This window comes from Chamaea fasciata, unplaced genomic scaffold, assembly GCF_029207755.1.
Source record: "Chamaea fasciata isolate MVZ Bird 193981 ecotype frontalis unplaced genomic scaffold, bChaFas1.0.hap1 SCAF_2, whole genome shotgun sequence".
Lineage (NCBI taxonomy): Eukaryota > Metazoa > Chordata > Aves > Passeriformes > Sylviidae > Chamaea > Chamaea fasciata.
The window spans coordinates 15616680-15644110 of NW_027094087.1; the positions used below are offsets into that span (position 1 = coordinate 15616680).

Sequence of the window (27431 nt, forward strand, 5' to 3'; positions counted from 1 at the left end):
GTTTATTAATGCAACAGGTCTTTTCTTTGGATAAATGTAGGTTTGGGAATGGTTTTGACCCTTGAATGCTGTTTTTCCTTTAATCTACTAATCCCTGATCTCTCCTCCACCTCCATTCTCACTTTCTTTGTCTTGACTTGTCAGGACATAGACCATTTATACTTTATAAATATTTTGCTGTGGTTCTATATCACATTTTGGGTCATACTAGAGATAAGACTTCTAAACGGAAAGAAACTCACATCTTTTAGTAAGATTTTCATATCAGCTGCCTGATACAAAGAGCTTCTTACCTGGTGACTCCTGGGACAGCACTTCCAAACAAAGCAGGTAAAACCCCTTTCCCTAACCTGAATTTTGTTTCTGTGAGAGCAGCTGTCCCCTCCCCAGGCAGCTTTAACATGACATCAGACCCCAGCACTCAGCTCCCACTGAACAGCAGCACTTGCTGAAGGTAAGTAGCAGAAGAAAAAGAGAGCCCCCCTCAACATAAGAGGGACATGGACCTGCTGGAGCAAATCCAGAGGAGGCCATGAAGATGTTCTGAGATCTGGAGCCACTCTGCTCTGGAGACAGGCTGGGAGAGATGGGGCTGTTCAGCCTGGAGAAGAGAATGCTCCAGGCACACCTTAAGAGCCCCTGTCAGTGCCTCAAGGGGCTCCAGGAGAGCTGGAGCAAGACTTAGGACAAGGGCCTGAAGTGACAAAACAAGGGAGAGTGGCTTTCCACTACTAGAGGCAGGGTTAAATGGAGTATTGGGAAGAAATTCTTTTCTACAAGAGTGGTGATACCCTGGCACAGGTTGTCCAGAGAAGCTGTGGCTGTCCCATCCCTGAAAGTGTTCAAGGCCAGGCTGGACAGGGCTTGGAGCAATCTGGACTAGTAGAAGATGTCCCTGCCATGGCAGAGGGGTTAGAATTAGGTGCTGTTGAAGATCACTTCCTACACAAACCATTCTGTGATTCTATTATGGGATTCCATGACTCATCCATGGCTGCTGCCATGCTCCCATCACAAGCACAGCAAGGCTCCAGCCAGAATCCAGCTTCTTTAGAACCAGCTCCATGTTCAGACACTGCAGTCAGCTTCTGATCTGCTCCAACTTACTCAAGCTCTTGCATATCTAACAGACATGCTTTTATTAACTGTTGTCCATCTAGTCACCAATCTCCAGCCTGATCCAAAGCCACCAAGTCAACAGAAGTCTCTCCTTGTCAAAATATCTTTTGATCCTCCAGTGCTGCTTACAGAATTTTCTTTCTCTCAAAAAAATCCTGAAATTTAGTATTTTAATTTCATGCATTGTAAAAAGAAATTATGATTTCCAATACATTTTGCAGAAAGTCTGCAAAACACATGAAGTCACTGACTGAGATGTAAATTACGTGTCCTTTGTTGCTGTTTTCAAAGTAAGATTTTATCTGTGTGCATTTTAGCTCCTTCCAGGCTAAACTGTTTTTGCTGTGCTTACCCATGTGAGTGATTGTAGAGCAGTCCAACTTTTTTTTGGAGTAGCTCTTTTCAGTGTAAACCAGTAACTTCCAATTTGGCCTTAATTAGTAAAGCATTTCCTCCTGGAATTTATTATTTATTTAACCTGTTAACTGCAAGAATAAAATCTGCTCTTCCAAACCCTGTCTTTTTCTTCAAGACCTGCTCCGAAAAGTGAACTGTAGAGCTATGAGAGTAATTTATATCTGGTTTTCGACCAGCTTGGACAATGTCATGTTGGTTAGATGTTGCCTCCCCTTTTCCAGCACTGCTCTGCCGTTTCAAAAATGAGCAATCCAGAGCAAGGGAAAGTGATTAGACATTGTTGGGCTGTGTCTTCCAAGTACCCCTGACCTCCACTGCTTTTTCCTTTCCCCCCCAGTCATGAGAGAAGATTTTGACCAGCACCTGTCCCACAAGCAATAGGCTGAGACAACCAATCAGCGAAGAGATTTGACCACTAGTTAAGAAATCTCAACATCTGTTACAGGCAGAATGGCTCTGACCTGTTCTTGCCTGTTTGCAAGACAACTGCACATGGAATTAATTTGACCCAATTAGCTGCACTTACTTATTTTCAGGTTTGTTTCTGTGTTCCCAGTGCAGTCATGGCTCTGACATTACCTCCAAGCCTCTGATCAAGGGAAAGTCTGTGTTTTCTCCTGAATTTTACAAACCTGCTTATGAAGAGCAGTTTCTACATTCCTAGTGAGATGTGGGAAATTATACGGTTTATCTCCAGCTTCTCGTATGTATGAACACATAAGCATGTCTGGATATTATTCATTCCCTATAACTTCTGTTACTTCATATCAGACCCATATCTGCACATAATGGTGCACTCAACCCATTTCCATGTTGGTTATATTAAATATAGGTGCGTATGTGCCTACCTACACATACTAAACCTATGAGTCCCATTTTATCTTGTGATATGAGAATAAAGTTTTTGAGTTCCAGCCCCTTTGCTAAAAATAATGATGACCTATGTGGCCATCCTCAGAGGTATAAAGATAATTCTCATTATTTGCCACTCAATTAAGCCTTTGTCAAGTGCTGAGTATTGATGGATTAACATTTAGAAAGGTCTTATATCAGTGTTAAGAATCTGGTTTATAAATGCACACTACTATATAGTTCCTTAAATATTAAGCTGTAACCAGGCTACAGGAAATTGTTAAGGCAATTGTTACAGGTAAGGTACTTATTATTATTTCCTCTGAAGGTGATGTTTTATTAACCTGGAGGCAGTCAGCATTTGCATTAGATATAGATCATAAAGAACGATGCACAGTAACTTACATGGTTTACTACTGCAGCTCAGGTAGTCCCTTCAGCTTTGTCTTGCAAAGAAATGCACCACTTTCCCATCAAGGTGCCTGATGAATTGTAGCTCCACAGAGCCAATGCTGATGGAAATGATGTCACTGCTCACCAGGCTCGATGAACCAGAAACTCCTCCCTGGAACAGCTCAGATAGATTCCACAACCATTTATACCCAATGTCCTCTCACACATTGATTCAGGCTGTACTTGAGGGGGGGGCTGAAAAAGAGGGGCACATCCTGTCTTTCCATTTAAGAAATCAGCTTTTTCCCCCTGTGATGCTGTCTGCTCATGCTCCTTTTCCGTGGGGCTGGGAGAGCCTGAAGGACGAACCTGGGGCTTAAGCCTACTCATTACTGGCCTAGGAAGGTGGAGGTGGGCAAAAGAGATTTTAATTATCTTTCCAGCTGTTGCCAAACCCAGAGATAGTGTAAAGTTAGGGGGAAAGCAGGTGTTATTATAGAGGTTGGCAGAACAAGCAGGGAAACAGCAGAAGTTGCTGCAGACTGGACAAAGACATCAGCAAAGAGCAGAAGATCCATCCTGCGTGCCTAGCATGGGGAGATGTGATTTGCTGTAGGATGGGTGAGGGGATTTAGGATTCCAGATCTGTTGGTTGCAGATGAAGTCAGTCAAGCTTTGTCTTTGGTAACAATCATCACTCACAATGGGGATGCATTTCCATGTGGGTAACCTGTCATTTTTCTACCCCAGAAGCATTTCATCAGCATGGTGATTATACTACACAATCCCAGCCATGGGACAGCCTCTTCCAGTAGGTGTGATGGTGGAAGAATATGCTTTTCCAGATCAATCACAGCTGCTCTTCCTCCAGCCATCCAGGTCTGCCAGTAAACCAGCTTATCTGGATGATCACCAACTTTTTTACTACTCAACACCTGCAGATTTGCCACCTGAACACCTAGCACTGACTCTGGGAATGGAGGTCTTGGTGAATGTCTTGCCTGCAGATTTTGGTGCCCAGGTCCAACACCCAGGGTCTGGGACAGAGAAAAACAATTCACCTTTCTTTCTTCAAGATGTGGGAGCTCCTGCACTCCTTCTCCTCCTCTCATCACACACCAGTCATACACTGAAGATCAAAGCATAAACAGTGGAATTAATCTAGAGACATCTTCCCAGACAGGAGGTTGTTTCTTCACTCCAAGACCATCAGGCAAAGAAGACCCAGGGAGCACAGCCATAGCAGAGGGAAACAGCTCTTCCCATAACCATTAGTTGATTTGCCCTTTGGAAAGGATAACTGGCAATGTTTTCAGAAGTGTTACAGGCTTTCTACAGAGTCGAGCCTTGAAGCCACAATTTACACCCTTACAGATGGCACATTTATCAGCTGTGCAGGCAGCCTTCCCCCTCTGACCAACATAGTCAGAAAATTTCCATCTACAGCTCCTACTACTTTCTACTTACAAAATCTCCTACTTCAGGGCTTCTGTAAGACACAACAAAGCCATCAGCATGACCTTTAAAAACAGGTTTCATCTGCATCGCATAAGTTTATTCCTTTCAGTGGAGACAGAAGGGAGCTTGACTTGGTTTCATTGGAGGATTCCTGATTTATACCTTTCACACATCCCTCACAGCTGAAAATCTGACGAGATATTGAGAGCAAAACACAGAGTTTGTCACAGCACAGCTGGTCTGTAGCAGGACAAGATAAATCTGGCCATAACATATTCGAACTTTTCAATGGACATTGTCTCTAGGCAGAAAAACTGTATAAAAACCGTACACTGAGACCCAGCATTTGTGGGCAAGATTGGAAGGCACCCTTGCTGCTGTTCCACTGTCCACCCAACATTTGATCAATGTTGTCCTGATTTATTGTGGCATTTCAAAATTGATCTTAGAAATTGCTAAATGAATTCCTTGATTTTGGATTGGCTCTTAATCGTTTATAACAAAAAGTGATGACAAAGTGGTGCAGGCTCAGCTGTTCTGCACAACTTCCACCCATTCAGGGGCACCTGCAATGACTTAAAATCAGCCTTGTCAAGTCTGTAGGGCACTTCGGCCTCCCACTGATGCTCTTCCCATGAGCAGCCCTCCTTGTGTGAGATGCTCACAGTGCCACTGGCCTTGGCAATGGTATGCACCATCAGGCGACAGCTACAGCAGAACACTAAGAGCGCATGAACTGTGTTTTCACTGTATGGAGTGGCTGAAATGAGTTGGGCTGGGTCTTGTGCCTTCCTAATTCTTCATCAATGTCTCTAGAGGGGAAGCAATGAAGTCTAAGGGTAGAGTAAAACTCCCAAACAGTGCTGTAGATTCAGTCCCAGCTGCTCAGCTCTGCAGTTCCATGTTGTCCAGCACTCTATGCTCACTTTCACTCCTGTGACATTAAAAACTCTCGTCTTAGTTAGCTCTATGCAATTTGTATTGAGGGATGAAAACATAAACTTCTTTGAGTCTTCTCCTTTTCAGTTGCAGCATATTTTCAGCTGAAATTCTCAACAGAAAGGTCAAGAACTGCAGGTTTTTTCGTGTTAAAATTTCACAGTGCTTTTTTTCCAAACCAGCTGACAATACGTCAGTGAAATAGCTTGGGAGAGCTGAAGTCACCAAATATTTCGGCTGGCAGGGGGTTTCATGGACTGTGGTGCTCATTGCAAACTAGTCTAAGAGACACTTCAGACCATCAACTGCAGGGAAAGCCATGATTCACTGCTGCTTTCATTTCTATCCTGATGTACTTTGCATAGTTGGTTTTGTCTCACTTGGGTGTGAACCAGGCACACATCCTTCAAATGAAGCAAACCAACACTGTCTGAGCACCCCTTTGCTCTTGGGAACTGGGAGCCTGCTCTGCTCCATGTGTCAGAATGTGCCCAGAGATTTTTAACTTCTTTAGAGCTCAAAGTGGATATTAAGAGAAGAATGGAGCCAGTGGAATCCTTCTGAAGGAGATGCCAGCAATTCTCCCCTTTGCAAACAGGCTGCCCTTGGCCACATCCTGCAGCTCCCACTAAGCAGGGTGGGCCAGGCTCCTGTCTCTGCATGCTCAAGTAGTTCTTTCATAAGCAAAGTGTCACCTCATCTGCAGGGTATTTGCATTCAAATTTTACAGGGCTCCTAGCAGCAAAGAGACTGCAATGGCAGCTGGAAGCCTGTTCCTCCCTCTGTGGGGACTTCAGTGCTGCAAGTATGTATCCCCCTATGCCAATCTGTGATTTGTGGCTTCCTGCTGCTAGAATAACTTAGACTCCAGGCATCCATCTGTGTCATGTAAAAATTGCAGCTGGCATAACTGCAAACACACAGAAAGATTAGGGTACAGCAGGTCATGGGTGCAGAGCACCCTCCCCAGCTCCTATGTGGATCATGCAGGACACCTTCCTTTTGCACGCTGGCACAAGAACATCGCTCTTCTCCCTGCTGCTAGTGCACCTCAGACCAGGTCCCCATCCCTTTTTAATATAGTTAGAAAATTTTGGAGCTGCAACATCTAGGTATTTTCTGGGTTTATTCCAGCACCAAAAGCCCCTGCAAGGGACCTAACCTCCTCTTTGCAGTGCTGGACCCATCAACATTGCTATGTATCCTCCAGAGAAGACAAAAGGTTCTCAGGAGCTGGCAGCAACCCTCATCTCACCTAGATCTATGCCAAGAGGATATCAAGGACCCTTTTCACATTCCCCATTAGAACTGTACTGGTTACACTCTGCATTTTTCTCACCCTGATCCTTTTACTCTTGCTCTGTGGCATAAGGGAAAAGGAAGTGAATAGATATTTCAGTTCAGGTAAATGAATGGTGAAGCACAGCCCCCATGGATGGACTTGATGGCAGAATGATGGAGCACACTTGTAAGCTGAGCCTTCTGGCACAGCTGTCAGAATATCCCAAAATGTTGTCTGCTGGTAAAGGCAGCAGACTTCTCCAGCTACTGTGCTTCCAGCTGCTGGAGAAGCCTGACTGCAGAGACAGTTTGAGCATACCACATTAGGTCTTCAGGTTCTAGGTGAGACCATAGTGGGTTTTTGAAGACAGGATGTTGATGGAGCTGTTTATAGTAGGCAAAATGTGCTAGGTACCCTCTCCTTTCTCCCTGTTATCCTTAGGGCTTTGGTGAGACAATTACCCATGAAGCCTGCAGGAGGCAATTTTTCTGCCTTCTTGGCAGAAAGAACAATATATGAACAGTGGGGGGAAAGCAGAAATCAACACTCTTCAAAAAAGGAAAGGAAAAGTGCAAGATGAGACAACCATTTTATTCAAGGTGATTAAGAGAAATTGTAGATTAAATGTATATCCTTATGTCTTGCTAGTTTATCAGTCAGGTATCAACACAGAATGGAAGGCAGCAGGAGAGGAGAAAGATTTCTCATCACAGCTTCTCTGGCAGCCACTGACTTCTGTTTGTGAACCCCCAGAAATGTTCAACACACTTTACAAGGCCCATGTGCTGAGGGCTCTGGGCCGAGGGTGGTCTGTGAATGCTGTTCCTAAAGGTCCTATCCACTTTTGCTGTGGAACACCTGGAAATTTGTCCCCCTAGCTGCAAGTGTGCAGACTGTGGATCACAGACTCATCTCTGCAACAAGAGGAGAAGAGTAAAAATATCAAGAGCTCATTAAAAATGTAGAAGCAGAGGGAGTGTGAATGTGAAGAGCAGGTAGAACACATTAGTTCCAGTTACTGAATCCTAGAGCTGCTCTGTAAGCAAAGAAACTCCCCATAAACCATTTTTCAGTAGAGAGAGATGGAAATCTTCACATCATCCAGTCTAGCCAGAGTCCTTGACTTGGTCTGGGCTGCTGACCTACACTGAGCACTTGAAAGAGGAGGTGCCGGAGAGGGTTAAATAAAAAAACTCAGCCAAACTTGTGAATGCACTGATTTTCATCTTCAACCTCCACTTTCAGGTTAGAGAAAGCTCACAGGATATACATGGCACCCCAGCTAGAAGAAATAGTGCAAGGCTTAATGATACAAAACCAGAGGTGCCCTGAGAGAAGGCAGATGAAGTAGGGGGAAGAGTTGTTCAGTTTCAGGATTTTAGTTAGATGCCTCAGGGCAAAGCATAAAACGTAAATCCTTTTTGTTCCCAGGCCATTAGGGTCTGGAGTTTTGTCTCAGTTAAGAGACAAGTTTAGGAGAAAAATACTCTGGAATGAGTATTTCCTCTAAGAAAAGAGTTACAACAATCCCTTTCCACCAATAAGAAATGAATACTAATGGTTAAAAGTGAAAAAAAACTCCAACTGTTTACTGACTGAATGCCCACACAACAGGGGAAAAGGTAAATAAATGCTAAATATTGAACAGTCCGACCTTACCCCCACACACACATGCACACCGGAACAAAACCCAAAAATGCCAGGGAAAGAAAAAATAATAACAGCGGTTTGCCATCTGGTGGGTAGAAAATGGAGTGGGCTTTCAGAGAAAACAAACAAAAAAAAACCGCAGGAGATTCAAGCAGCAGTTGGAGCAAACAGATGTGAACCAGGTGAATCTCTGACGTGAGTCTCCCCTCTTCACAGCAGATGCAGCAGGTGGACTTGGTGCGCTTTCTCTCTCCAGCTTGGCTTTTTCCAAGATGTGAGGCCGAAATTAAGCAGACCCTCACCTTTCCCGCTGGGCCCAGCCTCTCCCACCGGTCGTCCTCTCTGATCTCAGATCAAAGCCGAACCATCCAGTTCACTCAGGAAAGCCACCGAAGTATTGGTGCTGCAGCCAAGGCCAGGGAAGGGAAAAACAAACTTCCTGGCTATGCTAACAAAAAAACAAGCTAGCCAAGCAAATATCCAGACTACACTGCACGCTGGACACTTGGCGAGCAAGGCTTTGAGGAAAGCCCACAGAAAAGCCCAAGACTCCCCCCTCCCCCCCACCCACCTTAATGATACAGCACCCATTTTTGGGCATAAAGCACACGATCAGGGAAGAGCCTAATCATCATAAATCACCCCAAGACAGGTTTCAATTCAGAACCCTCATCTCATGGTAGGATTTATCTTTTCCAGCCCATCCCTTGGCAGAATACATTTTGATATTTGACTGGCACCACATCAAACACTTCCAGCCCCTGATCTGAAGTAAAATATTAAGAATGAGATACAGCCAGGCTTGAAACTGTGAAAAACAGAGTTCACTTTCCTGGTAAATTTTAAGAAATAGGTTTAATAGTAAAAAATAAGATACTTAAGAAACAAAAAGCGAAGTATGGCCGACTGGGTGACTTGGCATTCAGCCAAGTCCAAAACCTGTTATTTCAGAGGCCGTCTTGAAATACCCTTTCTATTGCATCAGTCTTGTTGAATGTTCAAACTTTTCCACAAACTGGTTTCCATATTCCAGGAACTGTTTAGCATGGCCCCTCCTTGGGTCCGCCTTTTTAAAGCATGCGTGTTTCTTGGCTGTGTCTTCATCATCACCTCCATCTTGGGCCTTGGTCCACACTTTCTTCAGATGGTAGATGCTGATAGTTGGTATATCAGTAGCAGGGTCTTCTTTACATGTTTACTGAATGTTATCCTGAACAAACAGACAGTTTAAGCATATTATAACAATAGCAGAGTCTTCTTTACATGTTCACTGGATGTTATCCTGGCCATACATTTAGTTTAAGCATACTATATTAATACAAAATAACTTTCTAATATAACACATATAATATTCATTTCAATATTTGTGAAAAGCAAATCATATAATATATATTTATAACAAAACACCACCAGCATTATCACAGCAGAAACGCTCCCTAATGAAATTAAGGAGCTCTTTGAAGGAGGCTACCAGCAGGATAATCCACCACTTCCCTGCAGACAGTGAGCCAGGTGAAAAAAGATGCTTCAGCTTTTCCTAAGGAACTGCTGCAAAGTGAGTGATTATCTGTCGACAAAATGTGACAAGGGGGATGGTGGGCCAGGGCAGGGGCGGGGGAGAGGGAGTGGTGGAGCCCTCATGTGATGTTTCACATTTCCTCAGGCAACAGTTACTACAGAGCACATTTTTGTGCTCTTGCTAGCGTTCAAGAGCCTTCAGAAGAGGGGATTACGAAGTGGGATAAGGCTTCCCTGCCTGTCTGATAAAGCCCAGCTGGAGATAAGGGCTCCTCACATGTCTAATTTTAAAACTGGCCCTATCATCCTTTGCTTCTCTTGGTTCAGAGCCAACCGGTGATGCCAAGGTAAGCAAAAAAAATGGGAGGGGGAGGAGGAGGGGGAGGGGGAGGGGGAGGGGGAGAAGAAAGAGGAGGAAGAGAAGGAGAAGGAGAAGGAGAAGGAGAAGGAGAAGGAGAAGGAGAAGGAGAAGGAGAAGGAGAAGGAGAAGGAGAAGGAGAAGGAGAAGGAGAAGGAGAAGGAGAAGGAGAAGGAGAAGAGAAAAACAAGCACTCAAGGTTAATAAAGGTATAATAAACCTGGGAGGTAGTAATACTTTGTATGGCTCAGTTTGGAGAGGTCCGCAAGGACCCTACTGTATATAAATGCCACCATGCCTGCCGCCTCATGCTTTGATCATCAAGTATGATTGCTAAAACACACAAGCAATGAACACCGACTCCTTGGCTATTTCACATAGCCCATTAAAACCAGGTCCTGAAACTCAGATAGTCCCTCAGTTGGAAGCAAAAGGAATAGAGGAAAACACTTAACCATCAGAAGGTGCCAGGAAAGCCCTATGGGAGATTCCACCCCTGGCTCACCATGTGGTGGTGTCTCCGCAGCACAGAAATGAATTGGAGAGGTGATGGAGCACAGAGCAGGTGAGGGCAGCAAAGAGGATCTGGGTAACCCGAGACTGTGAAAGGTGATGGGATAGAAATTATGAAATTCCTACAGAATTTAGTAATATGCAAAAGACCCTGACCAGGCTGATGTGTCACCCCAACCAGCTGTTATGTGCTGCTGGTGGGACACCAAGCACAGATTTAACACTGGCACATTCATGGCTCTGGGGGTCATTTGCTACATTGCCTGCATGTACCTGCACACTTAGAAAGCCATGGCTGCTCTGGTGGGATGCAGTCCTAGCTCCATCAGCTTGGGTCCAGGCTCAGCTGGGTCTACAGGTACAATATTTTGTGGCTTCCAAAATTATCATTACCCAGTTTTGGATTTCATCAGGACCCTGCTGTGGCCCCTGGCAGCAGCCAAGGCTTCAGCTTTGAATCACACTAACAGGGCAGCACTTAGTGATGCAGTGGAGATCCCAAAACTGAGTGTACCCATGTGTTGCCCTGATTCTTTAGCCTTCTGATGACTGTTCACATATTTCTAGTGGAGTCTCTCATGAATGTAACATAAACAAGTAGATTGTTTTCATTCCAGTCTGTGATGGACTGGTGAACTGAGCACTAGGGTCAGAAAGGGGTTCCTCTCATCCACCAATCCTTGACCAAATTCTAAATTCTATTTAAATCACAAATGATAATAAACTTCCTCTTTCTCTGCTCACCTCTGTACCTGAGTGAGTGTGGTTCTTTCGTGTCCCTAACGGCACCACCCATGTGCTGTGCATTCGATCACCAGCATAATTGTTTGATATTCCTGCAGGAAGGGCTTTTATCCCCAAGTCTTCTGCCCCAAAAGATCTGTTCTGACACACTCACACAATTTCAGCAGAAACTGGATCCAAAGCAACACAAAAAAGCAGTCATGTATCCACATGAGTAGAGGATACACAAAGTAATACATTCACAAGAGGAGCAGAAACTCATTGATCTGGGATTACTGTTTTGTTTATAACTTTCCCATGCAAGCCTTTGAAAGAAAACCGGATTGCAAAGAATTGTGTCACACCTTTCAAGAGCTGACAAGTAGCTAAAAGTGTGTCTGCTTCTCCAAATGATCCATCCAACTTAGTCTGGAAAAAAAAATAAATCAGGGTATTTTAGGAACAATTATGCCACATTTTCCACTACCATTTTGGCATAAACGCAAGGCTTGTCTTCTGATGGTTTCAAAAGTTTCATTTTGACCTTTGAAAAGTCGTCCCAGTGCAGACTGCCAGCTCACATGGCCCTTTGAAAGGTCGCCCTCAGACTGGTCCTTCAGAGTATTTCCAGGGGGAGGTACATTTCACCTCCTCCCATTCTTGCTGTCCTATTCTTTATTTCTCATTTCGGTCTCCTCTCCAGATTTGCTGTGCTCTGTACAACAGAAAGTTGCCTTTGACTGATAAACAAAGTGACATTTGTGCATGAGAAAAAACCCATTTGGGTTGTTTTGTGGTCAAGGAGGCTACAGGAGGCCAAAACTAGCTATTGATTAATATGATGGAGCCAAACCCAGAGTCCTTTCAAATTCCCCTGGTTTTCCGTTACATTCCTTAAAATTACAGGATAGTAATTTTTTTCCCTGTCCTTCTTTCATTTGCCGACTTCCTAAGATAATTGGGGGGGAGGCGGGGGGGGGGGGGGAAGGGGAGGGGAGGGGGAGAGAAGTTGTTTGTTTGGGTTTTGGGGGTTTTTTTGGTTTTGTTTTTTGGTGGGTTTTTTTGGTTGGCATCACCATATGTCTTCTTTCAGTCAATGTGAACCACAAGTTCCCAGTCTTCCACCCCAATATGACCTGGATCCAGCTTCTGGAGTCTAATGCACTACTAACAACAAGGACTGAAGGCTGAAATTCCTACTGCCCAAAGCCAACACAGCCTGGCACAGATTTTGGAATGAATGCCATAGATTTGCAGTGCAGATTTTCATGCAGAGAAGAAAAGAAGGCTTCTGTCCTCACCGACTGCAGAGCCTTTTCATGGTCACCACTGCATCCACTCAGAAGGGTTAACAGTGCTGAGTGGAATCATGTTCATGGCCATATTTGTCTTTACAATGCTTAAAAATCAATAAAGTCTATGTTGCCTTCTGGAGCCTGGACCTTGGAGCACTCAATGCCAAGCTATAACAGGAAGAAACAGAAGGAGACATGGGACAGTTGGACCATGCACAAAAAAAAAAAAAAAAAAAAAAAAAAATTAAAGAAAATTACTAGTTTCAAACCCAGCATGGATATGGGGAGGCAATGGGATTTGGTGTCAGAAAGGATCATTCATGGTGGGTCCAAATTAATGTGTCCACACATAAGGAGCTTGATTGTTTTCCCAGTCATTGCCTTTATTATGTTTATCTGTTTCAAAAGCTTTGACTAGACGAGCTGTAAAGAATCCCCCAAAAGCACCCCTTGCTTTTAAAGTAAGGCAAATAGAAAATACACAGTGAGTAGCAATTCTGCCTCAGCAAGATGAATGGATCAAAATTCTCCCAGATCTTTTCCAGCTCTCACTCCTGGGAGACTTAAGCCTAGATGCCAGATGCTTTATAGCTCTCAATGCCTCCCATGCTATGGAGTCACATACGTTTACCCTGGCTGAAGGTTTGAACCTTGTGTTGGAGTTGGCTGAGAAGCATGTCCTTTAAAGCACTTCACAACCTTTTGGTATCACCATAGATGAGTGGGTCACAGTCATCCCTTGCTTTTTGGTGTGGTGAGGTCCCCTCCATTTTATACTCCTCATTAAAATCTTTCTGCATCTTTCTCAGTGTTATAAATGATCAGTCAATTTCATAAAATAAAGAAATTTATTAAAGATCGGTGATAGAAAAAAAAAAACGATAAAGTCATAAGCAAAATACAGCTCCAATCCCGGGATCAGTGCTGGCACCGAATCCCCCCAGTTCACAATTTTGGTCTGTGCAGGGTCTGCTTTTGTACACTTTTTCGGTTTGTATAGTCAGTTGCTTCATCCGACTTTGTTTCTCTGGTTCTTGTTGCATATTCATTCAGTTTCTTTTCTTGTTGCTGGTCTGGTGAACAGTTTATTCTGGGGAGTAATGGACCTTTGTTTAGATTTACAGGAATCTTGTATTCAGATGTACATCCTTGATGAGGTAGATAGGATTAATATCAGGTGTTGATCACCGAGTCATGGCCACTGATCACCAGGCTTATCTTGGGCAGCCCTATCTCTTCTGGGTGCCACCCCTCTTTCTCTTGAGAATGGGTCACTTCCCTGGTTCCTGGAAGAGGCAGTCCAATTCCTGGAATTCTTTTATTTAAACTTAAAATGGTTTTATACAGCATAATATAATAAAACACAAATTAATTCCAGGGCATATATCACACTCAGTCTTATTTTTCTCCTGGGGTAAGTGTTGATGGTGCATATATGAGACCCCCAACAGCAGGAAGGGTATTACACCTTGTGCATTGACTTGTAGTGGGAATTTCCTTAGCTATCCCCAAAGCTGAAGAGGCAGGAAGCCAAAAGTGAAAAGCAATCTTGACAATCAGACCTCCCCATAATTCTGTGAGTTGTGAAAATCTATTGCATAAATAAATGCTGCAATCCTCTTTTTTATAAGGAAATTGAAAAAAAGTGAAGGTTTTGAGATAACAACTAAAAAATCTGCCTGAGGTGCAGCAAATATGGCATGGGTTTCTTTCTCTTCCTACCTGTGCTCCTGATTCTTTCTGTGCCAGGCATTGCCCCACTAAGCATTTCCCCAATCCTCTGAGTGTGACTCTGCTGTAGGACCAGGTGTGCACTACTAGCCCCTGACATCCCAGTGTCAGTCACCCCAAACAATGAAGGAGGTTCCAGATAGTTTACCAAGTTGGACATACTCTAGAGGTGCATCCTCAGATGACGTGCTCTGGCTGACCCCCTTCACCTGAACCCCCAGATACCTTTCTTTACACACATCTTTGTTTATACTTCCCCTGATTTCTGTCTCAGCCCAGTACCTTTCCCAATAGGTCTCATCCTCCTTCTTTGAAATCTCAAAGGAGACAAGTCTTGCTTTATATGGGTGATGTTGAGAGGTGTCACAATAGGACACAAAATAAAGATGCTTGACTCCAGTCAGAAGGCAGTAGAAATCAGAAGCTTTATTAACAGTTCATTCAGCCCTTTTATAACATGCTGCACTAAAAGACATGTTATTGGTCCATAGGACTGACACCTCTCTCATTGGCTAAGTAACAGAAATAGCAAACAACACCTGTTGTTATGGGAAAGGAATACTGTTTACACAAGGTTGTTTTGGGAAAAAGAAAACTGTTGAAAAGTTTCCCTTGGTAAAAGCTAGGAATTCTCAGGCTCAGAAAATACTGGGTCCACAGAGAGGCACCAACAAGATCATCATTTGGGTATTCTGAATGATTCCAGAGCCTCATAGCCTAAATCAATCAAAGATTTACAGTAGTTGTACCAAAGAAGGCACTTGATTGGATTTGGATGCCACTGAGTTGTACTGAATGCAGCCAGGGAGGGAAGAGGAACTCATCATGTGCAAACACTGATATTTGTTCCCAACCTGAGGAGCCCCCTGACTTCTGTGCTATACTCACCTGCCCCTATTCATGCCAGATTGAGCTGTTTTGTATCAAGATCCCCAAATCTAAGGTCTTCTCTACGTCACCAGGTTAAACTGTGTATTTCACGACCACCAGACATGGGGATTGTGAAAGCAGGTCTTTATCTTGGTCTGGTGAGAGGAAATAAACCAGCCTCAAGGTGTTTTAATGCGTATCTATCCATATTCACACATTCCTGTGCAAACACAGGAAGGAGCTGAAGTCCACACCTAAGCATAGTCCAGTGGGCATACAAACTCTGTTATGTAAATTGGTCATACATGTAAGACATATTATTTCCTCACAGATAAATTCATTTTGACTTTCTGCTAACTGCTGAATGCTTCCTGGTTTTTGAGAAAGAGTCGGGACTTTGTTTCATCCAGATGAAAAGTATTAAACAAGGGCATAGCTGGTGGATATTTTTCTCAAAAGACTTTCCAGGCAGATGTCTCAAGCCTGTCCTCTGCACAAAGATCAGCAAAATGGGCTCATTCTGTTTCTTTTCCAACTCTTTTAGTTGTACATGTGTTTGTGCTCTGGAGCCTCTAAGCACCAACAGGATGGAAGAAAATTATGCCAAAAGATGTGGAAGATGAAAGAAATAATTAATGGATGAGGGTGTTAGAAATGTTGAACTCCTTCCTGGCAAGTGTTTATAAATTATTGTCTTGACATGAGGTTTGTGGACCTGGGAGGATGCAGATGGGCAATTAGGTGCCCAGTCCCGTCATCAGGTCCAGCCAGGTGCTTTGAAGTGGGGATAACATTTTACCCTCCACCCAAGAGCTGTGTGGACTGAGCTCTGCTCTCAGCTGGGCACATCCAGAGCCCTCGTCCACATTTCAATTCACCCGACCCCAGCAGGGCCCTATTTTGGCCTCCTGACTGAGCCTGACTGAGCTAAAGTGAGAGGGGCTGCCAGGAATGGATCAGAGCCTTGAGAAATTGTCTCAAACTCCGGCAAAGAACAAATGTGTTAGGAAAACTGAAAAAAAAAACAGAATAAGCAAATGTGGATCAATAGTAGGAATCTCTTTCTAACTTCCAGCAAATATTGACTTAAACTCCCAGAGCAGACATGGACAAATATTGCCTCATCAGACCTTTTGGGGGGATTAAAAATGTCTTTTCAATGGAAAAAAGAAAATCTACTCTTTTTTGTTTGTTTCTATTCAACTGTTCTGAGTTTTTCTCTTCTGAAAGGAAAGCTCAAGTATTTTAGGCTCTCTGTTCAGAAATCCTTCCATCTCCCTCAGAGAAAAAACATGATACACTAAAAATAAAAGACTAAAAAAGGCAATTGGAGTTTGACATCGGATTTGTGTTGGAGACTGAAGATTCACCTCCCTTCAGAGTCTCTGTTTTTCTTTGTATTGCAAAAGCTAATTATTTTATTTCCTGATGCTCTTGTTATCTGCATAAACATGCACTGCCGTGGTGAGAACATGCCAGGGTCATGGCATATTATCATAGTATGTTGAATTTTTTCTTCAGGGTGATAATCTACAAAATAGTCCGTGCTGACATTTAAACAGGGACATATCTATGGCAAGAAACAGAGAAAATGTATCCAAAACTGAAGCTGATTGAATAAACAGTGCAAGGCAAAAAATTCTTGAGGTGCAACAAAGAAAAGGCTGAAACAGAGAGAGGAGTTAAGTGGGTTTAACCAATAACTTTTACATCTGTGTCAACCACATATAACACCAGAATGTTCAGCTGCAGAAGAGTTAACAATACAAACCTGTGGCTGGCAAATCCATCATCTTATGGCTATTCAGTTCTTCTATCCCTCAGCTACTCCTAGGAAATCAGTTTAACCTGTTCTTTAACTTCCCTGCACCCACCCTTGCCTGTGAATGCCAGGCAACTGTCATCTTCTGTCCCATTTCTTGCTCCACAATATACTTCTTCTCTCCTTCAAATAAATTACCCTCTTCAGGATATTGTGATGTGTGTGTCAGTCCCATGGCTCAAATTAAAGATTATCAACCTCCGTATCTGTATCCAAAAATAACCACTGGATCATATTGGTGGGAAACGAATCTCCAATCCACTTTCTGGTGGGTCAGAAAATCACTGTCACCAGCAGCCTTCCCTTACCCCTCTAGAGACACTGGAATGACACTAAAACACTGGAAGAGCTGGGGATGCTCAGTCTGGAGAAGAGAAGGTTCCAGACAGACTTTAGAATCTCTGTCAGTGCCTAAAGGGGTTCCATGACAGCTGAAGAGGGACTTTGGACAAGGCCCTAGAGTGACAGAACAAGGGGGAATGGCTTCCCAGTGCCAGAGGGCAGGGTTAGGTAGGATATTGGGAAGATATTCCTGGCTGTGAGGGTAGTGAGGCCCCTGGCACAGGTTTCCCAGGGAAGCTGTGGCTATCCCATCCCTGAAAGTGTTCAAGGCCAGGTTGGATGTGGCTTGGAGCAACCTAGGATAGTGCAAGGTGTCCCTGCCCATGGCAGGGGGGTTAGAACAAGATGCTCTTGAAGGTCTCTTTGTGCCCAAACCATTTCCTGATTCTATGGAAACAGCATTGCTCCCTTTCCCTGAAGGGCATCCCTGGTGGTTGCCCCCAGGAGCAGTCAGGGGATTACTGATGGGCTACTGGGTAGATGGAGGTACTGGTGAATGATGATCCTGAGTGAAGAAAGGCTACAGTGCTATCAGTGATCAATGCACAGAAGTAGGCACATGTGGTCTTCTACACCATGCACTTCTCCTGGAGAGGATGGAGAGGATGATGGAGCAGAGACCATACATAGGACACCCAGACACAAGCAGTCAGATAACCTTGCAGGCTCGTCTCTGTGGTGATGAACCACAGAGGTTCTCCACATCTGCTACCCCATTTGAGGCACAAGCAGGGCAGAAGTATTCATACCCAACTCTGCTGTAAGGCCAGCTCCTGATAGGCTAGGTTTGTGGTGGGGATAACTTTCCTTAAACACCAATCTGCCATTGATTAGCAGGTAAGATTTCCATCACACCAGGTCTTCTGCAGGTTTGGAGCAAGAGCAACAAAATTGTGGTGGTTATACGCTGCTAGGAAATGCTCAGAGTTGAAAAAAGTGTGTTGATTAACTCAAAGAAAAAAAAGGAGTTAATTGCAAAGAGAGTGGTAAAATAGTTATCAGACATTTTGGTGAGGATTAAAAACATCTTTTCAATGGAAAAAGAAAATCTAATCTTTTTTCTTTGCTTCTATTCAACTATTCTGAGATTTTCTCTTCTAATTTCCATTGGGGGAAAAAAAAAAGTTTATCACTGGTGGGAAATGGAAAGCATGATAGCTTCATGGAGAAGCAAAGAGGTGTTCTTCCTCAGGCTCTTTTATTTTTTAGCAAAAAACCCCCAAAAAAACAGTGTGAAGATGAAAGAGAGAGCAGAAAAAAACCCCTCCTCATATGCCTTCTGACCTCTCAGACTTGAGTCATACTATGTTTCCCCTATGGAATAAGCCTCCCATCCAATCCCAAACTGGCATAGAACAAAATGAGAACCAAAACACAGAAACTCTAATGCATTTTAATTGTGTTTTAGATTACCTTTGAGCATTGCTGTCTTGATTGTGTCTCTTCTGACATTTTCCAGGGCTAGTTACTTATTTAAAATATTGTAGTTATATGGAGGGGTTTTCCAGCACTATTTGAACACCTTCTCACTAGAGTCCCAGGGAGCTGCCAAGGGTCTGGGGAAGAAATGACACCCACCTGCTGCCTTCCTATGTCTTTACTTATGGTAAACTTTGAGGAGCTAGGCTTAAACCCAGCACCAGGCTGATACCTGACACAATCACTGTGCCAGACTCTGGCTGATTTGTGCTGGGGAACTAAGCCAAATGGAAATACAACTGTATAAGGAGAAGGAGTTGGCACTGCAGAATATGGATGTATGCAATCAGCCAGTACATGAATGGAGGCAGTCCATTTCAGAGCAATAATTTTGCTTCTCCTGTATCTTTTTTATTTTCTATGTTAACAGAAAAACCTCCAGTAGCTGCTACCTGCTGTTAAAACCTTAACATTTCTCAAGGTCATTGACACACAGAATGTGAAAGATCTGCCTCTAAGCCTGGATTTTGATTACCCTACTGCAAACCTTGAGTGATGACGTGCCTTGCAGCTGACAACGTTATAGTTCTGATGGAGTCTTTAAATGTTATTGCCACCAGGGACTTGCTTCTGTTTGTGTTGCTGGTTGTTGGAGGTCGGGGTTTGGTTTCAGGCAGCTGATGTTGCTGTCACGGAAACATTTTAGTCTGGGACAAGAAAGGCCAAAATGCTGCTTGGGTTGCATTCAAAATTTCCTATGACTTGGTCCCATCCCAGCAAGGGACAGAGCTTGACATTTTATGAAAAGTCCCAAAGATGAGCAGAAGGAGAACTGAAGTGGCTTTACTATAGCTTTTTCCTTTCACAAACTCCAGGCTAAGAAATAACAAGACAATGGTAAGTGTTGTCATCAGCTGGGTCATCTATATGCATCTATCCACTCTTTGAAGGAGCCATGCAAAAAGAAAGGATTGATTTGGTCTGCTGGTGTTGGCCAAGTGTAGTATCTGATCTTAAAAGTTTAATATCTGATATGCCCTTGATGAGAGGATTTTATATTAAACAGACTTTGGGGCATGGGAGTTGAACCTGGAGCTTGCTCTCTCTGCTTCATGTATTGCCCCAGTATTGCAGTGGCTCTGGGAATGGTGCACTGATAGGTTTGACTTGCACCAAAAGACAGGTGGGTCAGAAGGTCAAAGAAGGTGAATCTTTCCCTTTACTCTGCCATCATGAAACCCTACCTTGAATTCTGCATCCAGCTGTAGGGTTTCCAACATAAGAATGACATGGGCATGTTAGAGCAGATTCAGAGTAGGGACACAGAGGTGCTCCAAGGGACGGAGCACCTCTGCTCTGGAGACAGGCTGGGAGAGCTGGGGATATTGAGCCTGGAGAAGGCTTCAGGAAGAGCTTAGAGCTTCCAGTGATGACAGTGGGCTTATAATAGACGGAGAGCAGCTCTTTAGTATGGGTATATAGTGATAGGAAAATGGGAAATGGTTTTAAACTAAAGAAGAGCAATTTTGGATTAAACTTTAGGAGGAAATTCTTCCGTGTGAGGGTGGTGAGGCCCTGTCACAGGTTGCCCAGAGAAGCTGTGGCTGCTCCATTCCTGTAAGTGTTCAAGGCCAGGTTGGACAGGGCTTGGAGCAGACTGGTTCTAGTGGAAGATGTCCCTGCCTATGGTAGGGGGTTGGAATTAGATGGTTTCTCTCTAAAGTCTAGTGGAAGATGTCCCTGTCTATGGTAGGGGGTTGGAATTAGATGCTCTCTCTAAAGTCCCTTCCAACCCACAGCATTCTATGACCCCAAGTAACGCACATGCATGGCAAATACAGAAAACACCTTCAGCTGCTCACTGACAAGCTGGTGCTGGATTCTTTGCCCTTGGGCAACAGCTAAGGTCAACCAGGCAACAGGAAGAAACCTGGCAGGAACTGCAGACCACATTTACAAAAGGCCTTCTGAGGTTCCACAAGGAGTTGTCTTGGTCACAAAAGATTCTACTGCCTCCTGCATTTATCCATCAGCACTGCAGGAAGTCTAGGTTCTTGGTGTGTTGGCATGAACTGTCAGGCTGCATTCAGGATGAGATGACCCAAAGCATGGCACTGCAGTACTGCCAGGATCATGCGGTGTATTGATTGGATCTCCAGATTAATTATTGTGCTGTGAAATGCCTGGTGGTAAGTGCTGATCCTCAGCATATTGACCTTCAGTAGGTGAAAACACTGATTTCAGCCTGAGATCTGCCGTGCACAGTCCCAAATATGTCCTTCATACTATAAAAGCAAATAGCAAGGGGAAAAAAACCCAGACCACTTGCCCACCACTCCTGCAGCCCCCTCTGCAGTCACCTTAGCTCATCTCAGAGGGAGGTCATTCAAGCCTGCTTTTCATTATAAAAATGATTAATCTCCATTCTTGAGAACAAAGGGACCTACAGTGGGCTTTGCATCAAGCAAGGAATACCAAGAAAAAAAAACAGTAATATTTCATTTTATGCATTGTCCATCATAGGCTACTAGTTTTTGTTAGAAGAGCTGACAGCAGCTGTGCCAGACCCAGAAGGGACTTGCTGTAGACACAGCTTGTTAGAAATGACCAGGGAGCTGTGAAAACTCACCTCCTTTGAAATCGGTATGAAACAGTTTGATTTTTTGCTCCATTTAATATGGGCTCAGCAGAAGCTGGAGATGGATGCCAAAGTGAAGCCATGCAAAAATCACTCAGACGAGCTTTCCCAATACCTCTGCTGCTCACTAGTGCATTTGGTTACAGAAGTGTGAATTCCATGTTCTTGTGCCAAACATACTGCTATGGGATGAGTAATTTTGCCTCTATAAATTAAGTCATCATTGGAGTTAGGCAGACACTAACACAACACAGTATTGCATACAGTTCTCCCAGTCCTTCCCACTCTGGTATCCCTGTAGTGATCTTGTTAATAATATTGCTTAAAGCAATATTATTGCTTATTAATATATTGTTTAATATTAAACATTGTCCAGGATTTAAAAAAAATAAAATTCCCAAAATAATCTTTTCAGAGCTGGGAAGGTGATCTTTCTTAAGTCCAGTTCTTTGCTCTGAGGTAGAGAAACGTGTTTTTGCAGTTTTGAAAACTGGTTCTTGAAGGAAATTGATTGAAGTGCTCAAGGATTCCCATGAGGAGAAACTGGTTGAATGACAACAGTTATGGTTCCGTTTTCTGGTACTTGAAAAATTAGTAGGATAACTGGGAGGAGTTTTCCCCTGTGATATTAAAGCCATGCATAAGCAGTATGACTAAAGGATAATTTTGTCAGCATCTCTGTTGTATCATATCAGATCTTTTTTAATATTTATCATTTCCATCTTACATTACATCTGAGGAAGAAAAAAAATGCCAGGTCCTAATTTCCACTCTTAAAATCTGTTCTGCTAAATCAAATTAAGCTAATTCATAACAACTCAGTACCACCTCACATTTCTTTTCTCAATGCAGAAACCTAAATCACATTCTGCCTGCCTTTCTAAAAAGAGTTTAAATTATTTTCTGAGGAAAATCAATCCAGAAATACACATTTGTAATGGAAAAGATTGTATCTCTTCTGTGGTGGTTTGAAGGCAAAACCAGTGAGACACTCCAAGTCAGAAATACAACTTAATAGGAAGAGAAAGAAAAAGAAGTAAAATAAAATAAATTCAATTATACAAAAGACCACTGACAAAGTCAGAATACAACCTGACACCCTGTTGGTCCAAAAGTAAGCCCTCCTGGAGTGGCAGATGTGGTCCTGTTGGAAGGAGAGATGGTCCTGTAGAGAAAAGGGTCCAGAGATGGGTCCAGTCTTCTTTCAGGAGTCCCATGGGAACACTAGATGTCTGGTGACACTTGTGGCTCCTTTATATCTAGGTGGAAATTGTTTGGCTCCTCCTCCCTGGGTAGAGCATCTTATAATGGGATGATGTAGTGTGTCATGTCATTGTTGAGCTTTAATGGCCCATTAACAGAAGCTATCCCCATGGAGGTAATGGGAGGGTGAAGAGAGATAAGAAACAATGCCCCATCTGGTTTTAACAGCTGGCTCGGGAGGTAGTGCAAGACTGAGCAGAGATAAGAAACAATGCCCCACCTGGTTTTAACGGCTGGCTTGTTATCAGAGAAGGCAGTTACCTCCTCCCTTCTGGAGTTACAACAAAAGAAAAAAAAAAACACCCCCCAAAGCAGGTTTCAACAGCTGGAATAGAATAAACTTTTTTTTTTTTTTTTTGGTTACAAAACCCAAGACATCTTACTTTTCATCTGAGAAAATATGAACAAAAAAATAAAAATAAAATATTAATATTGTAAATGGCATCAATTATCAAAGAACTGAGGAAAGAAGAAAGACAAGTGAAGATTGTAGTCATAGCTTTTTGCGAACATCACACACTGCTTTTCCCAGGCAAGGATTTTCATTAGAATATGTCCTTGTACTAATTGTCTGTAATACGACTTTTCTGTCATCTATCTCATGAATATGTTATGATTGCCATTTCAAAGGCAGACAGTATTTTGGCAAAAAACAACTTGGCAACAGGGAGAGAGTGAAGACCACTTGCTGTTATATAATAGTGACGTGAATTTGAATGCAACAGGATGCCACAGAGATGGAACTGTCCATATATTGCACGCCATGTACGTAAAGGACATAATTTCTTCTGAAGAAATGGATTCAAGTAATAAACTAGAATTTGCCACATCTAACTATGTGCCTTTTTTATAGCTAATATCACATCTGTAAGAAAGATGAATGTGTGCCACCACTGGGAAAAGCTCCAAGAAGAAAAACCAGACAAAATAGGCTACAGCAAATGGGTCCTCATGCATTCGGAGTGAAATGCAGAGAAACATAACAGGTTGTAAGGAAAAACAAGCCCCCCACACACACACAAAAAGCCCCACCAAAAAACCCAACATCTTTGGGTTATGAATTAATTGTCCCCAAAGATTTATGTCCATTTCTTTGGGAAGATGATCTCTGATCAGCCTAGAGAGCAATGTCTCAATGGAATGTCCATCTGTTTCCTGATGATTCAGGACTTCAAGCTGCTCCCAGTGGTAAACCATTCCTCGCTCTGTCTACATTCCGACTTAAATCTGATGAGTAAAATGGGAGTCAAAAATCCACATCTCGACTAGTACTCCCCTTCCTATCAACTGCTTCGTTTTCATGTGCTATTGCTGTCATTTTTGGACACTGCATATCTCCTGCTAAGACTCGTTTCCACTGTAATTTATAGTCTTATTTCTACAACGGATTGAAGGTTCTTTGGATTGCAATTGAATATATGCTGTTTATCTTGCTCATTTGGAAGTCCAGTAGTCGTCTGCCTGAGACACAGAGAGTTCATCTATCCAGGAGAATGCCTTGATTAGCGTAGGAGTTGTAAACAAACCACTTGTGATACTCCTTGCTGATGGACGGTAATTTTCACGCAAGAGGCATCACATCCTTCTTTCTGGAGACTGCTCCAGCGGAAGTCAGGGGGAAAAAAGTGATGAAAGCGGATTTCACAGGGATGATCTGGGAGATGCCTGCAGCATTCGCATCTCACTTTGTCTGTAACAGAATTTATTTTCTAGCCCGAGCCTGAAAAAAACGCCACAAAACACTTGAATGAAGTACAATGCTGACTCTAATTTTGTTGCGTGTTAGGTTTCTTGGGGAATTTCTTCCCGTTGTCGTCAGGGAGAGGCTGGAAAGGGGGGAGGGAGCGGCTTTCTTGGTTAATATACCGTCCTTAAGAAACAAAAGGAGCGGCCAATTGCTCTGGCATACCACTGTAACGGTCGGGGGGGGGGAAGCAACGGGGATTTGGCAGTTCTTGGCTGGGGGTGAGCAGCCTTTCCCCCCTGGGAGCAGGGACAGTTTTGGCCGCGGACTTCTGCGCAGCGGCTTGGCACTGCTGCGGAGTTCTCCCTGCCGCCTGCTTTTAAGGCCACTGCTTGCAAGAGACAGAGACAGAAGCAGAGGCAGATGCAGATGCAGAGGCAGACGCAGATGGAGCACAGAGGCAGAGGCAGAGGCAGAGGCAGCGACAGAGAGACCGAGACCGAGACGGAGGTGCAGCTCCGCCTCCACCTGAGGCCCAGGCAGGCCGCATGCAGGCCCGGGGCAGCCACCACCTCCTGCCTATTGGAACCCTGGAGGCTGAAAATTTCAGGCTTTCTGAGCTGAGGGGTGCTGCCCCTCAGGCAGGCAGCGCATTTGACTGGAGGCTTTAGAACAGGCTTCTGAGATTGTGTGATAGCAAAGGGGTTGTGGGTATGTAGTTTGAATGGTGTTGTGTGATCTCACAGGATGAAAAGATTGGATTTGGGGTTTTGGTATATAGTAATCTGTGTAGGCTAAAATGGAGGATTCAGGGTGTTGTCTGGGTTCTTCTTCTTCACCTTCTTCGTTCTTCACAGATTTGGGTGGTTTTCTCTAATTGGATGAAAAAGTCTGCATTGTGGGCCTTGAGTGGTCATTATTGAGTCAAAAGTATAAATAATATAAGTGTCACCTTGATATTAGGTAATTATCTCTTAAATAGCCTTGGTAAGAGTTATTAGAAGCACTCCATTTTATCTCATTTCTCTAATTTGCAAGTTGGAGCTCACACTTTGTGAAACTTCAAACAGATAATGTGATAAATGGATATGATTCGTTCTAACTAAATTGTAACTATATCAATCTTTTAGAAAATAATTGTTACAAAGTAATACAGGAAATTAGTGTCAAGAAGCGTGTGGGCCCCTTTTGCAGATGTTACCTGTAAAAATAGGACACTGAATGTAATTTTGAGATAAGTATTGTCCCAAGAAAAAATCGACCTTGGGTGGACAAAGTTGGGCATAACATCTGAAGCTATGGTTTTACAAGGCTAATTTTTTTGGAACATAATGCTTATTTACGTAACACAATGCTTAATACGCACGTGCAACCTGTAAGGTTAATTAGAGGACAAGGATGAAGAGTGTAAGCCTTCCTCCAACAACCACCGAAAGAGGACAGAAGACTCCTGGCAACAAGTGAAGCATGCGCCATGAAGTATTAGTGACTTAGATTTTTAGAGTGGGAAATAGGAGGGAATTTATGAGAAACATTGATGAATATGTATTAGCATATAGTATGTAAGTAAAGTCTGAAATGTATTGTGCATACATGAGGAGGGAGATAATCCCTCCCCATTCCCTGATCGGTTTTGCTTATGCCTTATCAGATCCTCAATTATACTTAATCACTGCCAAATTTATTTCATCTCAATTAAAATGCTGCTAAAATTTAGCTTTGTTGTTTATTCAGTTGGACTATTGAATATAGAATTTCATTTATAACAGATAAGATATAATAAACAACCAAGACCAAACTCAGCTTTATGTCTCCTGTGTCTTTCATCCTGACCTCGGCCGAGATAAAGCAGACAGAGCTGTAGCACCTGCCGACTGCAAGGGAGTTGCTGCACCCGACTGCCCCACCAGAGCTGCCAGCGCTGCTGCCGGTCGTGGTCATAATTACACCCAGGGGAAACTGCTCAGTGAGTGGGAAACTTCTGTATGTGTTTTGTTGCTTGTTCTGTTCAGATACCTGCATATTTTATAGTAAAGAATTGTTACTAGTTTTCCTACATTTTTGCCTGGAAGGCCTATAATTTTTGGAGTTACAATAATTTGGAGGGAGGAGTCTTGTTTTCTGTTCCAGGAAGGTTCCTGCTTTCCTTGGCAGACATTCGTCTTTTAAACCAAGACATTAATTGGTACCCAGTATGGTGATTCGAGAGGAAAGGATGAAAAGAGAATAACAGTTCTTTGGTAACCCATTTGTGTATTGGATGTAGAAACCTTATTAGGCATCACCATGTGGTCCAGCTTACCTTGGTTCAGTTGGCATATGATCATGGTTAGGTTTTCTTCAATTGTAGGTCATTATCTAAACATGGACCCTACAACTAAGGCCATTGTGACTGTTACTAAATTCCTAGAATGAGTCGATTGAGTAAGGAATTCAGTGCTTGCAAACCTCTTTTTGAATGTGTGGACATGGCTATCTGACTACCATAGCCTAAGTTGGGCTTTCACTAATGATGGTACCTATTGTGGGGGAGGAATGCAGAGGGGTGTTTTCTGCAAACACTTCTTCAGGCCTACCATGACAGCTTTTGAAGGGTTTAAATTCCCTCTAAATTCTAAAGATACCACATTCTTGCTGATGTTTTTGCTAAGTTTATTCAATACAGTCCATTCAGCATTTAAAGACAGGATGAGATTCCTTCAAAATCTGCCCCAGATACTAGGAATGCTGCCCAGAAACCTGCTGCAGAGGCCATAGACACTGCCCAGCAGTACTACCTTTCCTACTAAGGGAAAGGTGGATAGCGCAGCCATAGAACAAAGAGATACAACCATCCAGGTTCCAGGCAAACCACAAGGGCAGCCACAGCCAGCAGCAGCCACCCCTGTGCAGAGGAGGAAGTATAAAACCAGTTAGGTACAAGGGCCCTCACAACCAGCAGAGGAGCTGGAGCCCGAGGTCATCACTGAGTCCCTGTCATTTGACAGTCTCTGCAGTCTGTGAAAAGATGTGACACAGTGGGTGGGCAAGGGTACTCTGGTCTGATTAACTCGAGTTTGGGACCTTATGCAGGTGTACAACTTGATGGTACTGAAGCAAGGTTTTTGGGGTCCTTGGCCCTGGAGGTGGGTATCAAGCAGGCATT

At 43.4% G+C, this 27431-nt stretch overlaps 1 non-coding gene across 1 annotated transcript; it reads left to right on the forward strand.

Annotated features, from left to right (window-relative positions):
• The first annotated feature begins 19671 nt into the window (after positions 1-19671).
• Positions 19672-19860, forward strand: LOC136286174 (U2 spliceosomal RNA). Its single transcript, XR_010719811.1, has one exon. It is a non-coding gene; the product is annotated as a U2 spliceosomal RNA (small nuclear RNA).
• Positions 19861-27431: the final 7571 nt, after the last annotated feature.